This window comes from Coregonus clupeaformis, unplaced genomic scaffold, assembly GCF_020615455.1.
Source record: "Coregonus clupeaformis isolate EN_2021a unplaced genomic scaffold, ASM2061545v1 scaf0052, whole genome shotgun sequence".
NCBI classification, from domain to species: Eukaryota; Metazoa; Chordata; class Actinopteri; order Salmoniformes; family Salmonidae; genus Coregonus; species Coregonus clupeaformis.
Window position 1 is genome coordinate 924,453 of NW_025533507.1, and position 13,128 is coordinate 937,580.

Below are 13,128 nucleotides of genomic sequence, written 5' to 3' on the forward strand. Positions count from 1 at the left end.
ATATTGACTCTTTGCATAAACTTAATGTAATTGCCAATAAAAGCCTTTGACACTTATGGAATGCTTGTAATTATACTTCAGTATACCATAGTAACATCTGACAAAAATATCTACAAACACTGAAGCAGCAAACTTTGTGATGACCAATACTTGTGTCATTCTCAAAACTTTTGACCACAACTGTATATCAATGAATTGGCGAGGGCACTTGCAACACCCGGCCTCACCCTAATGGACTCAGAAATCAAATGTTTACTGTTTGCAGATGATCTGGTGCTTCTGTCCCCAACCAAGGGCCTACACCTACCTCGGCCTAAACATCAGCGCCACAGGTAAATTCCACAATGCTATGAACGATCTAAGATGCAAGGCAAGAAGGGCCTTCTTTGCCATCAAAAGGAACATAAAACTCGACATCCCAATTAGGATCTGGCAAAAAAATACTTCAATCAGTTATCAAACCCATTGCCCTCTATGGTTGTGAGGTCTGGGGTGCACTCACCAACCAATAATTCACAAAATGGGACAAACACCCAATTGAGACTCTGCATGTAGAATTCTGCAAAAATATACTTAGTGTACAACGCAAAACCCCAAACACTGCATGCAGATCAGAATTAGGACTATACCCGCTAGTTATCAAAATCCAGAAAAGAGCTGTTAAATTCTACAACCACCTAAAAGGAAGCGATGCCCACACATTCCACCACAAAGCCTCACCTACAGAGAGATGAACCTGGAGAAGAATCCCCTCAGCCAGCTGGTTCTGGGGATCTGTTCACAAACACAAACAGACCCCACAGAGCCACAGGACAGAAAAACATTTAGACCCAAACAAATTATGAGAATGCAAAAAGATTACTATTTGACACATTGGAAAGAATCAATCAAAAAACAGAGCAAATTGGAATGCTATCTGGCCCTAAACAGAGAGTACACAGTTCCAGAATACCTGACCACTGTGACTGACCCCAAATTAAGAAAATCCTTGACTATGTACAGACTCAGTGAGCATAGCCTTGCTATTGAGAAAGGCCACCATAGGCAGACCTGGCTCTCAAGAGAAGACAGGTTATGTGCACACTGCCCACAAAATGAGGTGGAAACTGAGCTGCACCTCCTTACCTCCTGCCAAAGGTATGGCCACATTAGAGACACATATTTCACTCAGATTAAAGACCCACAAAGAAAACAAACCCAATCTTGATAAACTCCCATATCTATTAGGTGAAATACCAGTGTGCCTCCACAGCAACAAGATGTGTGACCTGTAGCCACAAGAAAAGGGCAACCAGTGAAGAACAAACACCATTGTAAATACAAACGATATGTATCTGTTTATTTATGTTCCCTTTCATACTTAAACTATTTGCACATTGTTACAACACTGTACATAGCCAATAATATAACATTTAAATGTCTACAGTATTTTACCACTTTTGTGAGTGTAATGTTTACTGCTAATTTCTGATTGTTTATTTCCCTTGTTTATTTCCATTTTGTTTACTGTTTATTTCACGCTTTGGCAATGTAAACACACAGTGCCTTCGGAAAGTATTCAGACCCCTTGACTTTTTCCACACTTTGTTACGTTACAGCCTTTTTCAAAAATTGATTAAATTGTGTTTTTTCAATCTAAATACAATACCCCATAATGACAAAGCAAAAACAGAAATATCACATTTACATAAGTATTCAGACCCTTTGCTCAGTACTTTGTTGTAGCACCTTTGGCAGCAATTACAACCTCGAGTCTTCTTGGGTATGACGCTACAAGCTTGGCACACCCGTATTTGGGGAGTTTCTCCCATTCTTTGCAGATCCTCTCAAGCACTGTCAGGTTGGATGGGGAGCGTTGCTGCACAGCTATTTTCATGTCTCTCCAGAGATGTTCGATCGGGTTCAAGTCCGGGCTCTGGCTGGGCCACTCAAGGACATTCAGAGACTTGTCCCGAAGCCACTCCTGCGTTGTCTTGGCTGTGTGCTTAGGTTCGTTGTCCTGTTGGAAGGTAAACCTTTGCCCCAGTCTGAGGTCCTGAGCACTCTGGAGCAGGTTTTCATCATGGATCTCTCTGTACTTTGCTCTGTTAATCTTTCCCTCGATCCTGACTAGTCTCCCAGTCCCTGCCGCTGAAAAACACCCCCACAGCATGATGCTGCCACCACCATGCTTCACCGTAGGGATGGTGCCAGGTTTCCTCCAGATGTGACGCTTGGCATTCAGGCCAAAGAGTTCAATCTTGGTTTCATCAGACCAGAGAATCTTGTTTCTCATGGTCTGAGAGTCTTTAGGTGCCTTTTGGAAAACTCCAAGCGGGCTGTCATGTGCCTTTTACTGAGGAGTGGCTTCCATCTGGCCACTCTACCATAAAGGCCTGATTGGTGGAGTGCTGCAGAGATGGTTGTCCTTCTGGAAGGTTCTTCCATCTCCACAGAGGAACACTAGAGCTCTGTCAGAGTGACCATCGGGTTCTTGGTCACCTCCCAGACCAAAGCCCTTCTCCCCCGATTGCTCAGTTCAGCCGGGCGGCCAGCACTAGGAAGAGTCTTGGTGGTTCCAAACTTCTTCCATTTAAGAATGATGGAGGCCACTGTGTTCTTGGGGACCTTCAATGCTGCAGAAATGTTTTGATACCCTTCCCCAGATATGTGCCTCGACATAATTCTGTCTCGGAGCTCTACAGACAATTCCTTCGACCTCATGGCTTGGTTTTTGCTCTGACGTGCACTGTCAACTGTGGGACCTTATATAGACAGGTGTGTGCCTTTACCAAATCATGTCCAATCAATTTAATTTACGACAGGTGTACTCCAATCAAGTTGTAGAAACAGCTCAAGGATGATCAATGGAAACAGGATGCACCTGAGCTCAATTTTGAGTCTCATAGCAAAGGGGCTGAATAGTTATGTAAGCAGACTGTGAGCAGACACATTTAAATAAGATATTTCTGTTTTATTTTATTTTATAAATTAGCAAACATTTCTAAAAACCTGTTTTCGCTTTGTCATTATGGGGTATTGTGTGTAGATTGCTGAGGATTTTTTCAATTTTTTATCAATTTTAGAATAAGGCTGTAACGTAACAAAATGTGGGGAAAAAATCAAGGGGTCTGAAGACTTTACAAAGGCACTGTATGTTTCCCATGCCAATAAAGCCCTTTGAAATTAATTGAATTGAATTGAATTTAGAGAGAGAGAGAGAGAGAGAGAGAGAGAGAGAGAGAGAGAGAGAGAGAGAGAGAGAGAGAGAGAGAGAGAGAGAGAGAGAGAGAGAGAGAGAGAGAGAGAGACAGAGACAGAGACAGAGAGGGAGAGAGTGAGAGAGAGAAAGAGAGAGAGATAGAGAAAGAAAGAGAGAGCTTGGATCCCTATTCCCTCAGCTAATAAATGCTGAGGGTGGGCTGTTATGACACACCAACCCACACACACAAAGCCCACTGATAGATTCTGGAGGATGGCGGTTTGGAGCCCAAAGGATACATTTATTCTCACCAGCTTAAACCCACCTGGACTCTCACATTTATCTCTTTTTCTGTCGACACACACACACACAGACACACACACAGTCTCTCATTTATCAACCCTGCCGAACACACACAGACGCTCTCTCACTATCCCATTCCTCACAGTCTGCTTAGACACATTTATATGGCACACACACACACAAAACACACATCCACACACACACTAGGAGTGCTGGGACTGCTAGCACTGACTTTTTCTGGGCTGAGGATGAATTATTCAGTAACAGCTTTTATACTGGGGCTCAACCCTATCTGACCCATCAGAGTATTAGTATCAACACTGACTCATCAGATTAACCACTGCAGTAACTGGACCACAACACTTAGCATGATGACCATACCTCAGATATTAGCTATAAGCCCTCACAGCTTTATCTGGAACAGAAACACATTAGCTCAACTGTACCACGAACATGACCTTTCATAGTCTCAACTAGCCGGCAACCACGCCATCGATTCAACATTTGCAGCACATTTCTCAAAGACACACAACATAAACCACCAATTAATTCAATTGTCAGGATCACAGTGCAGACTCTATGCCCACACAACCACAGCAGAGCTGAGTCAACTGTGAATGGTCCTTGCACACCAAAAAAAAGTGTCAAGGGAAGCCATCTTGGATTTGGCGTCACTTCTATCAAATCCCATTGAGAGCATACGTCATTGACATCTCATTGTGTTGTTGTCTTCCGGGGGCTAGCTAGCTAAAATTGGCCCTTTCCTAAATTAGCCAAGGATGGAGATAGGGATTTGGACTTTGGATTTACTTAATTCTCCGTACTGGCCAATGATTATAACGGCGATTCTGATCCAACCATTAATGCATACATTGTTGTGCCCTTGGCCTGAGAGGATGGATGTTCAATATGTAGCTAGATGTAGAAGGCTAATGTTAACTAGCTAACGTTGCCAATGAATGGAAGTTAGGCTAGCGAGCAAGCATTTTAGCCAGGTAGCCTAGGACAACAAAAAATAAAAGCGTGTACTGTATGACCGTTACGTCAACATGAACGAGAGGAGGATGGCATTGCCGTTTCTCTACAAGTAGGGTGAGTCAACATGTTTTTCTACTTGCACGAACGCGCACACACACACACACACACACACACACACACAGAAATCAGAACCATGGACAGCCACATCATATTTAGCTCACGTTGATTGGGACTAAATTGTTTTTGGTATCTTTTAGTTGTCACTATATTAGACTAAGCAGAGGTGATTAGATGATGTTGAAGTGTTGAAGTTGTAATGGTACTGGAATAGTGGAGGCAGCTCCTGTTTTCTTTGCAACCTGCAGTAACTCTCCGTGGTTCTAAACCAATAGTTGTTTAGTGGTCCGAAAACGTTGGAAACATTAACTTGCTTGACCATGCTGTAGGTCATGTAACTGTCTGTTTATCCTCTATGGCCCTTTCTACCACCATATACGCTTGCTCTTATTCCAGAAAGCACACCAGATATACCCTGGCATTATGTGGCTGAGCGATGAGGAGAAACTAAAATGGCTTTTTGTCCATTGTGTATTTCCGTTTGCGGAATGTTTAGATAAAGCCTGGAATAAAAGAAAAAGGGCTACCTATAATTACATTGTAAAAATATGTAGCTTCTTTGTGGTAAATGGCACGTGTGTATATACATTGTGTATAGGCTTGTCTCCCACATGAATCTTCTCTTTGCGTCAGACCGGGTTCAAATGCCTTCTGTTTCATTTTTTCTGTTTAAAATAATATGCCATTTAGCAGACGTTTATCCAAAGGACTACAGATGCGTGCATTTTTTTGGGATCGAACCCACTACTTGGCGACAAGCGTGAAGTGAGTACAGAGGACCACATTTATTTATCTGTATATGTTATGTATATGTTATGTTATGTATATATTAAAAATGTTATGTTATGTATCTACAGTGGGGAGAAGAAGTATTTGATACACTGCCGATTTTGCAGGTTTTCCTACTTACAAAGCATGTAGAGGTCTGTAATTTTTATCATAGGTACACTTCAACTGTGAGAGACGGAATCTAAAACAAAAATCCAGAAAATCACATTGTATGATTTTTAAGTAATTAATTTGCATTATATTGCATGACGTAAGTATTTGATCACCTACCAACCAGTAAGAATTCCGGCTCTCACAGACCTGTTAGTTTTTTCTTTAAGAAGCCCTCCTGTTCTCCACTCATTACCTGTATTAACTGCACCTGTTTGAACTCGTTACCTGTATAAAAGACACCTGTCCACACACTCAATCAAACAGACTCCAACCTCTCCACAATGGCCAAGACCAGAGAGCTGTGTAAGGACATCAGGGATAACATTGTAGACTTGCACAAGGCTGGGATGGGCTACAGGACAATAGGCAAGCAGCTTGGTGAGAAGGCAACAACTGTTGGCGCAATTATTAGAAAATGGAAGAAGTTCAAGATGACGGTCAATCACCCTCGGTCTGGGGCTCCATGCAAGATCTCACCTCGTGGGGCATCAATGATCATGAGGAAGGTGAGGGATCAGCCCAGAACTACACGGCAGGACCTGGTCAATGACCTGAAGAGAGCTGGGACCACAGTCTCAAAGAAAACCATTAGTAACACACTACGCCGTCATGGATTAAAATCCTGCAGCGCACGCAAGGTCCCCCTGCTCAAGCCAGCGCATGTCCAGGCCCGTCTGAAGTTTGCCAATGACCATCTGGATGATCCAGAGGAGGAATGGGAGAAGGTCATGTGGTCTGATGAGACAAAAATAGAGCTTTTTGGTCTAAACTCCACTCGCCGTGTTTGGAGGAAGAAGAAGGATGAGTACAACCCCAAGAACACCATCCCAACCGTGAAGCATGGAGGTGGAAACATCATTCTTTGGGGATGCTTTTCTGCAAAGGGGACAGGACGACTGCACCGTATTGAGGGGGAGGATGGATGGGGCCATGTATCGCGAGATCTTGGCCAACAACCTCCTTCCCTCAGTAAGAGCATTGAAGATGGGTCGTGGCTGGGTCTTCCAGCATGACAACGACCCGAAACACACAGCCAGGGCAACTAAGGAGTGGCTCCGTAAGAAGCATCTCAAGGTCCTGGAGTGGCCTAGCCAGTCTCCAGACCTGAACCCAATAGAAAATCTTTGGAGGGAGCTGAAAGTCCTTATTGTCCAGCGACAGCCCCGAAACCTGAAGGATCTGGAGAAGGTATGTGTGGAGGAGTGGGCCAAAATCCCTGCTGCAGTGTGTGCAAACCTGGTCAAGACCTACAGGAAACGTATGATCTCTGTAATTGCAAACAAAGGTTTCTGTACCAAATATTAAGTTCTGCTTTTCTGATGTATCAAATACTTATGTCATGCAATAAAATGCAAATTAATTACTTAAAAATCATACAATGTGATTTTCTAGATTTTTGTTTTAGATTCCGTCTCTCACAGTTGAAGTGTACCTATGATAAAAATTACAGACCTCTACATGCTTTGTAAGTAGGAAAACCTGCAAAATCGGCAGTGTATCAAATACTTGTTCTCCCCACTGTATGTATGCATGTGTATATATACAGTGTGTATGTATGTATATTATTTTACTGCTGTAGGGATATAATTATTGTTTGGATAACCTTATGCGCAATGCAGAGAACACCGGAAGAAGAATTACCACAGTGAATTATTGTGATGTTTGTTTATGTGTCAATTAATCCCATAAGGGATGGGTTGCCAGTTGGCGATTTGACACGAAAATACAATTTAATTCATTCATTCATTCTTGCAATATGGTTTGTGGACTTCTCCAGCGATTTTATCCACGCACCGCTACTGCATGTGCGTTATTCAGTATTCAGTGAAAGTAAAGTCTGTTATATCCATCCCATTTTGTGGCGTAATCTTGAGGTTTTGTCTGTGGGGATCTTTCCAGTAAAACCTCACTACCCTTGTCACATGATGAGGGTCTGTCAGAGCTGTCGGCTGTCATCTGTGCTGATCTGTTTAAATAAATCTTTAGAGAGAACGGACACACACTGCTTACCTGGTGGGACTCGTCTCTGTGTGAACTAAAACAGAGGGGACAGAGTCTTTTACAGACACACATCTCAGACACACACACACATAGTTCTCTGTGGAGTTGTCTGTCTGTCTGGGCTGGAGAGGTAGTGATTAGGGAGCAGCCTTTTTGCCGTCCTTGGAAGACGCTGCCTCAAATGGAACTGTCACTCAAACTATGGCCGGGGACTGCTTTCTCTCCAACAAGGTCTCATAGTCTCACGTCAGAATTAGATGTTCATCCCTGTTTCTCAAATGTCAAATTTCTAATTTGCTACAAACGTAAAATTTCTAAGTATTTAAGGTTAACTTTAGGCATTAATTCCGAATTCTTAAGGTTAAGCATTAACTCCGAAGGGTTAAGGTAAGGGATAGGCTTAAAACTAAAACATAAAATACAACTTTCTATCGCTGGATTCCAACATGCAACCTTTTAAACCAGAGGCAGATGCTTACGCCCATCCACCATCCCCATCCGAAACCTACTTCAAGGTAACTGCACTCACTGTTGCCCCTAGTGGCCGGTTTCCACATCATCTCCCGACGTCCTCAGACGTCCTCAGCCATGGATGGACGTTGAATACTGACAAAGGTGACCTCCCTCTCTCTTCTCCCCTCCCTCCCTCCCTCTCTCTCTCTCCTCCCTCCTCCCTCCCTCTCCCTCCCTCCACCCCCTCCCTCCCTCCCTCCCTCTCCCCCAAAAGAATAACCATGATTTATATCAGAGCTGGAATATAGTAGTTTAGCTAAACAAATAATAAATGGTATGTAGGCTACATACTGTATATACTGTACACCAAACCTAACCTTCCCCTACTTAATGTGTAACAGCATTGCAAAATCATGGAGGATACCATTCATGTTACCATTCATGGCAGTAGTAAGAAACGATGCATGTCCCCACACTCAGCATTAATCCAAATATCTTTATCTAGATAGGAAAGGTCTATATCTCCTCCTGACTCATTTATCTATCTTCTTTCTCTCAGAGGAGATGAAGTATTCACAACTCTTTTGTCTCCCCTCGTGTCTCTGGTAGGATATATGGAGTGTGTGTTTGTGTTTGTTTGTTTGTGTGTGTATTTGTGTGTGAATTTGTGTGTTTGTTTGTGTGTGTTTGTGTGTTAGAGAACAAAAGGAAAACTTCAGAGCGTCTCATCTCAAAGCCTGACCTTTCCACTCCGCCGTTACCCAGCATTCCCTCTGCTCCAACGTGATGCCCATGCAGAGGGCTGCCGCTCTCTCCACACACACACACACACACACACACACACGCTTGCACGCACTGGCATTTCAGAGGTCCAGTAACATCTATCCCCAGTCCTGACTATTCAGACTAGGGGTTTTCAGGTGTGATTCACCAGAGAGAACAACTTGACCAGAGGAAGCCGGTTATTATAGGTTACTTAAACTCCCCTTCATGATACTATTTAATGATCTGTGTGTGCGTGTGTATGTTGATTGCCGATCCAGTGACAGAAGGGAAAAGAGAAGAGAAAGGGAGCGAGAAAAAGAGAGAGAGGGATGACACACTGACAGGGAGTCAGGAGAGAAGCCACACCAGACAGCAACACCTGGAACCTGTCACACCAACAGATATCACCTTAACCAGTCTCCCCCCTCTCCCCTCTCCCTCCCTCCCTCCCTCCCGAGGGACAGTGTAGCCTCATGTCAATGTAATCCAGTGTTTCCTCTATGTTAATGTGAGGCCGGCAGCAGATGGACTGAGTTGAGAGGTTAATGCAGATACTGTCTGTCCTACAGCCTTATCTATTGACTGACACACACACACACACCACAGGAGGCTGCTGAGGGGAGAACGGTTCATAATAATGTCTGGAACGGAGCAAATGGAATGGCATCAAACACCTGGAAACCATGGAAACCATGTGTTTGATGTATTTGATACTATTCCACTGATTCCGCTTCAGCCCTTACCACAAGCCTGTCCACCAAGGTGCCACCAATTCCTGTGACACACACACACGTCCGTCCTGTCGGCAGACACCTTATTCTGTATATCACCAGTCCTTGACTGCAGTGTATGCATGTGTGTGTTCTTACCTTGAAGAGTGAGCGGCAGACGTATTCGTACACCATGGTTTTCAGGCTTGCCTCCAGGGCTGCTATCCTGGCCTCTGTAGTCTCTGCCTCCTGTGGATGGGTGATAGAGAGATGGATGAGAGCTGTCAGTTACAATGTTAAACAAATGAGTCACACACACTCTGTACCCTTCATGTGATTTATTGATGTGTTGAGGATGGGCAAATAGTGATAAGTTGTATGTGCTAAAAACATGGAAGATAGTTTGCAGAACTCTCTCACCCTATTCCCCATCAAATAAATTGCATTCTCCTCCATTTTCTTCACTCTTTCTCATCCCTTTTTCAGCATTCTTTGTCTCTGCAATCTCTCTATTCCCCCTCCTATAGTCCCTCTCTATTCCCCCTCCTATAGTCCCTCTCTATTCCCCCTCCTATAGTCCCTCTCTATTCCCCCTCCTATAGTCCCTCTCTATTCCCCCTCCTATAGTCCCTCTCTATTCCCCCTCCTATAGTCCCTCTCTCTTCCCCCTCCTATAGTCCCTCTCTATTCCCCCTCCTATAGTCCCTCTCTATTCCCCCTCCTATAGTCCCGCTCTCTTCCCCCTCCTATAGTCCCGCTCTATTCCCCCTCCTATAGTCCCTCTCTATTCCCCCTCCTATAGTCCCTCTCTATTCCCCCTCCTATAGTCCCGCTCTATTCCCCCTCCTATAGTCCCTCTCTATTCCCCTCCTATAGTCCCTCTCTATTCCCCTCCTATAGTCCCTCTCTATTCCCCTCCTATAGTCCCGCTCTCTATTCCCCCTCCTATAGTCCCTCTCTATTCCCCCTCCTATAGTCCCTCTCTATTCCCCCTCCTATAGTCCCGCTCTATTCCCCTCCTATAGTCCCTCTCTATTCCCCCTCCTATAGTCCCTCTCTCTTCCCCCTCCTATAGTCCCTCTCTATTCCCCCTCCTATAGTCCCCGCTCTCTATTCCCCCTCCTATAGTCCCTCTCTATTCCCCCTCCTATAGTCCCTCTCTATTCCCCCTCCTATAGTCCCTCTCTATTCCCCCTCCTATAGTCCCTCTCTATTCCCCCTCCTATAGTCCCGCTCTCTATTCCCCTCCTATAGTCCCTCTCTATTCCCCCTCCTATAGTCCCTCTCTATTCCCCTCCTATAGTCCCGCTCTCTTCCCCCTCCTACAGTCCCTCTCTATTCCCCCTCCTACAGTCCCGCTCTATTCCCCCTCCTATAGTCCTCTCTCTTCCACCTCCTATAGTCCCGCTCTATTCCCCCTCCTATAGTCCCTCTATCTTCCCCTCCTATAGTCCCGCTCTATTCCCCCTCCTATAGTCCCGCTCTATTCCCCCTCCTATAGTCCCTCTCTATTCCCCCTCCTATAGTCCCACTCTATTCCCCCTCCTATAGTCCCGCTCTATTCCCCTCCTATAGTCCCGCTCTATTCCCCCTCCTATAGTCCCGCTCTATTCCCCTCCTATAGTCCCGCTCTATTCCCATCTACCATCTACCAGTCAGAGCTCATACGTAACTCACAGTACACACACACACACACACACACACTCACAAGCCGAGAGCAACGTTCAGCGACACACTTATCTCAGGCTGTTGTACAGTGTGTGAACCTCGTTGGGGCGAAACTAAGCGCCAATTCCCCAAATCCCGTGGGTTCTCTCTGTAAACCGTGCCATCCAGGATTTGTCGCCAAGAAGCAGCTAGTCACCGTAGCAACATGAGTTTGTGTGTGAGAGTTTTTATTTCAGAAAATGAGAAGGTTGAGGTGGGCTGAGAAGATAAATATCTAGCAAATGGGAGTAAGTGTGTCTTTGTGTGTGTGGGGCCAGTCCCTCCTGATCCCATTACCCCACCATGACTACACCCAGTCCCTCCTGACCCCATTACCCCACCATGACTACACCCAGTCTCTCCTGACCCCATTACCCCACCATGACTACACCCAGTCCCTCCTGATCCCATTACCCCACCATGACTACACCCAGTCCCTCCTGATCCCATTACCCCACCATGACTACACCCAGTCTCTCCTGATCCCATTACCCCACCATGACTACATCTAGTCCCTCTGACCCCATTACCCCACCATGACTACACCCCAGTCCCTGGTAATAAGAAGGGAGGAGAGAAGAATAGAAGAGGAGAGGAGAGGGGTCTGATGGGAGGAGAGGGGTCTGATGGGAGGAGAGGAGAGGGGTCTGATGGGAGGAGAGGAGAGGGGTCTGATGGGAGGAGAGGGGTCTGATGGGAGGAGAGGGGTCTGATGGGAGGAGAGGGGTCTGATGGGAGGAGAGGAGAGGGGTCTGATGGGAGGAGAGGAGAGGGGTCTGATGGGAGGAGAGGGGTCTGATGGGAGGAGAGGGTCTGATGGGAGAGAGGAGAGGGGTCTGATGGGAGGGAGAGGGGTCTGATGGGAGGAGAGGAGAGGGGTCTGATGGGAGGAGAGGAGAGGGGTCTGATGGGAGGAGAGGGGTCTGATGGGAGGAGAGGAGAGGGGTCTGATGGGAGGAGAGGAGAAGGGTCGGATGGGAGGAGAGGAGAGGGGTCTGGTGGGAGGAGAGGGGTTGATGGGAGGAGAGGAGAGGGGTCTGGTGGGAGGAGAGGAGAGGGGTCTGGTGGGAGGAGAGGAGAGGGGTCTGGTGGGGAGGAGAGGAGAGGGGTCTGGTGGGAGGAGAGGAGAGGGGGTCTGGTGGGAGGAGAGGAGAGGGGTCTGGTGGGAGGAGAGGAGAGGGGTCTGGTGGGAGGAGAGATCGGGAGCTCAGAGGGGCTGGAGAAGGTTGAGGGAGAGAATGTCAACACAGCTGAACCCTTCCTCTCCGTCTGGCTGTGGACACTGCAACTACAGGATTAACATCCCCCCTGTGTGTGTGTGTGTGTGTATGAATGTGTGTGTGTGTGTCAGTTACCTTCTTGCTCTGCAGTGCTCTCTGAAACAGGCGTAGGAAAGAGGCTAGGCTGAAGCGGTACATGTTATTGATCCTAGAGAGGTCCGTTATGACAAAATACATCTTACTGGCACTTTCAGCTAACGGCAGGTAGGCATCACGCTCCTGGGGAAAGATGGAGAGAGAGATACAGAGGGAGGAGAGGAAGAGGGAGGGGAGAGGAGGAAGAGGGAGGGAGAGGAGGAAGAGGGAGGGGAGAGGAGGAAAAAGGGAGGGGAGAAGAGGAAGAAGAAGAGATCCGGTAGAATGAACAAGAAAGGGTGAGAAAATAATAGGAAATAGGAAAGAGGAGAGACGGGAGAGAGAGCAAGACAGAGATAAGGACAGGGGGGAAAGTGATAGCAAAATGGGGAGGTGGGGGTGTGAGAAAGGGAGGAAATCAGATAGGGGAAAGGAGAGAGAGAGAGAGAGAGAAGAGAGAGAGAAGGAACAGAGAATTGAAATTGAATTGAATTGAGAGAGAACAGAGAGAGTCAGAACTGGTATCACACTGCCCCTAGAGGAATAATTATATTTTCCTCACACGCACAGACAGGGTAGACACACACACACACACACACATCAACTCCCATCACAT

At 46.1% G+C, this 13,128-nt stretch overlaps 1 pseudogene; it reads right to left on the minus strand.

Annotated features, from left to right (window-relative positions):
* The window catches only part of LOC123483243, a 176,718-nt pseudogene that overhangs the window by 70,774 nt on the left and 92,816 nt on the right, over positions 1–13,128 (minus strand).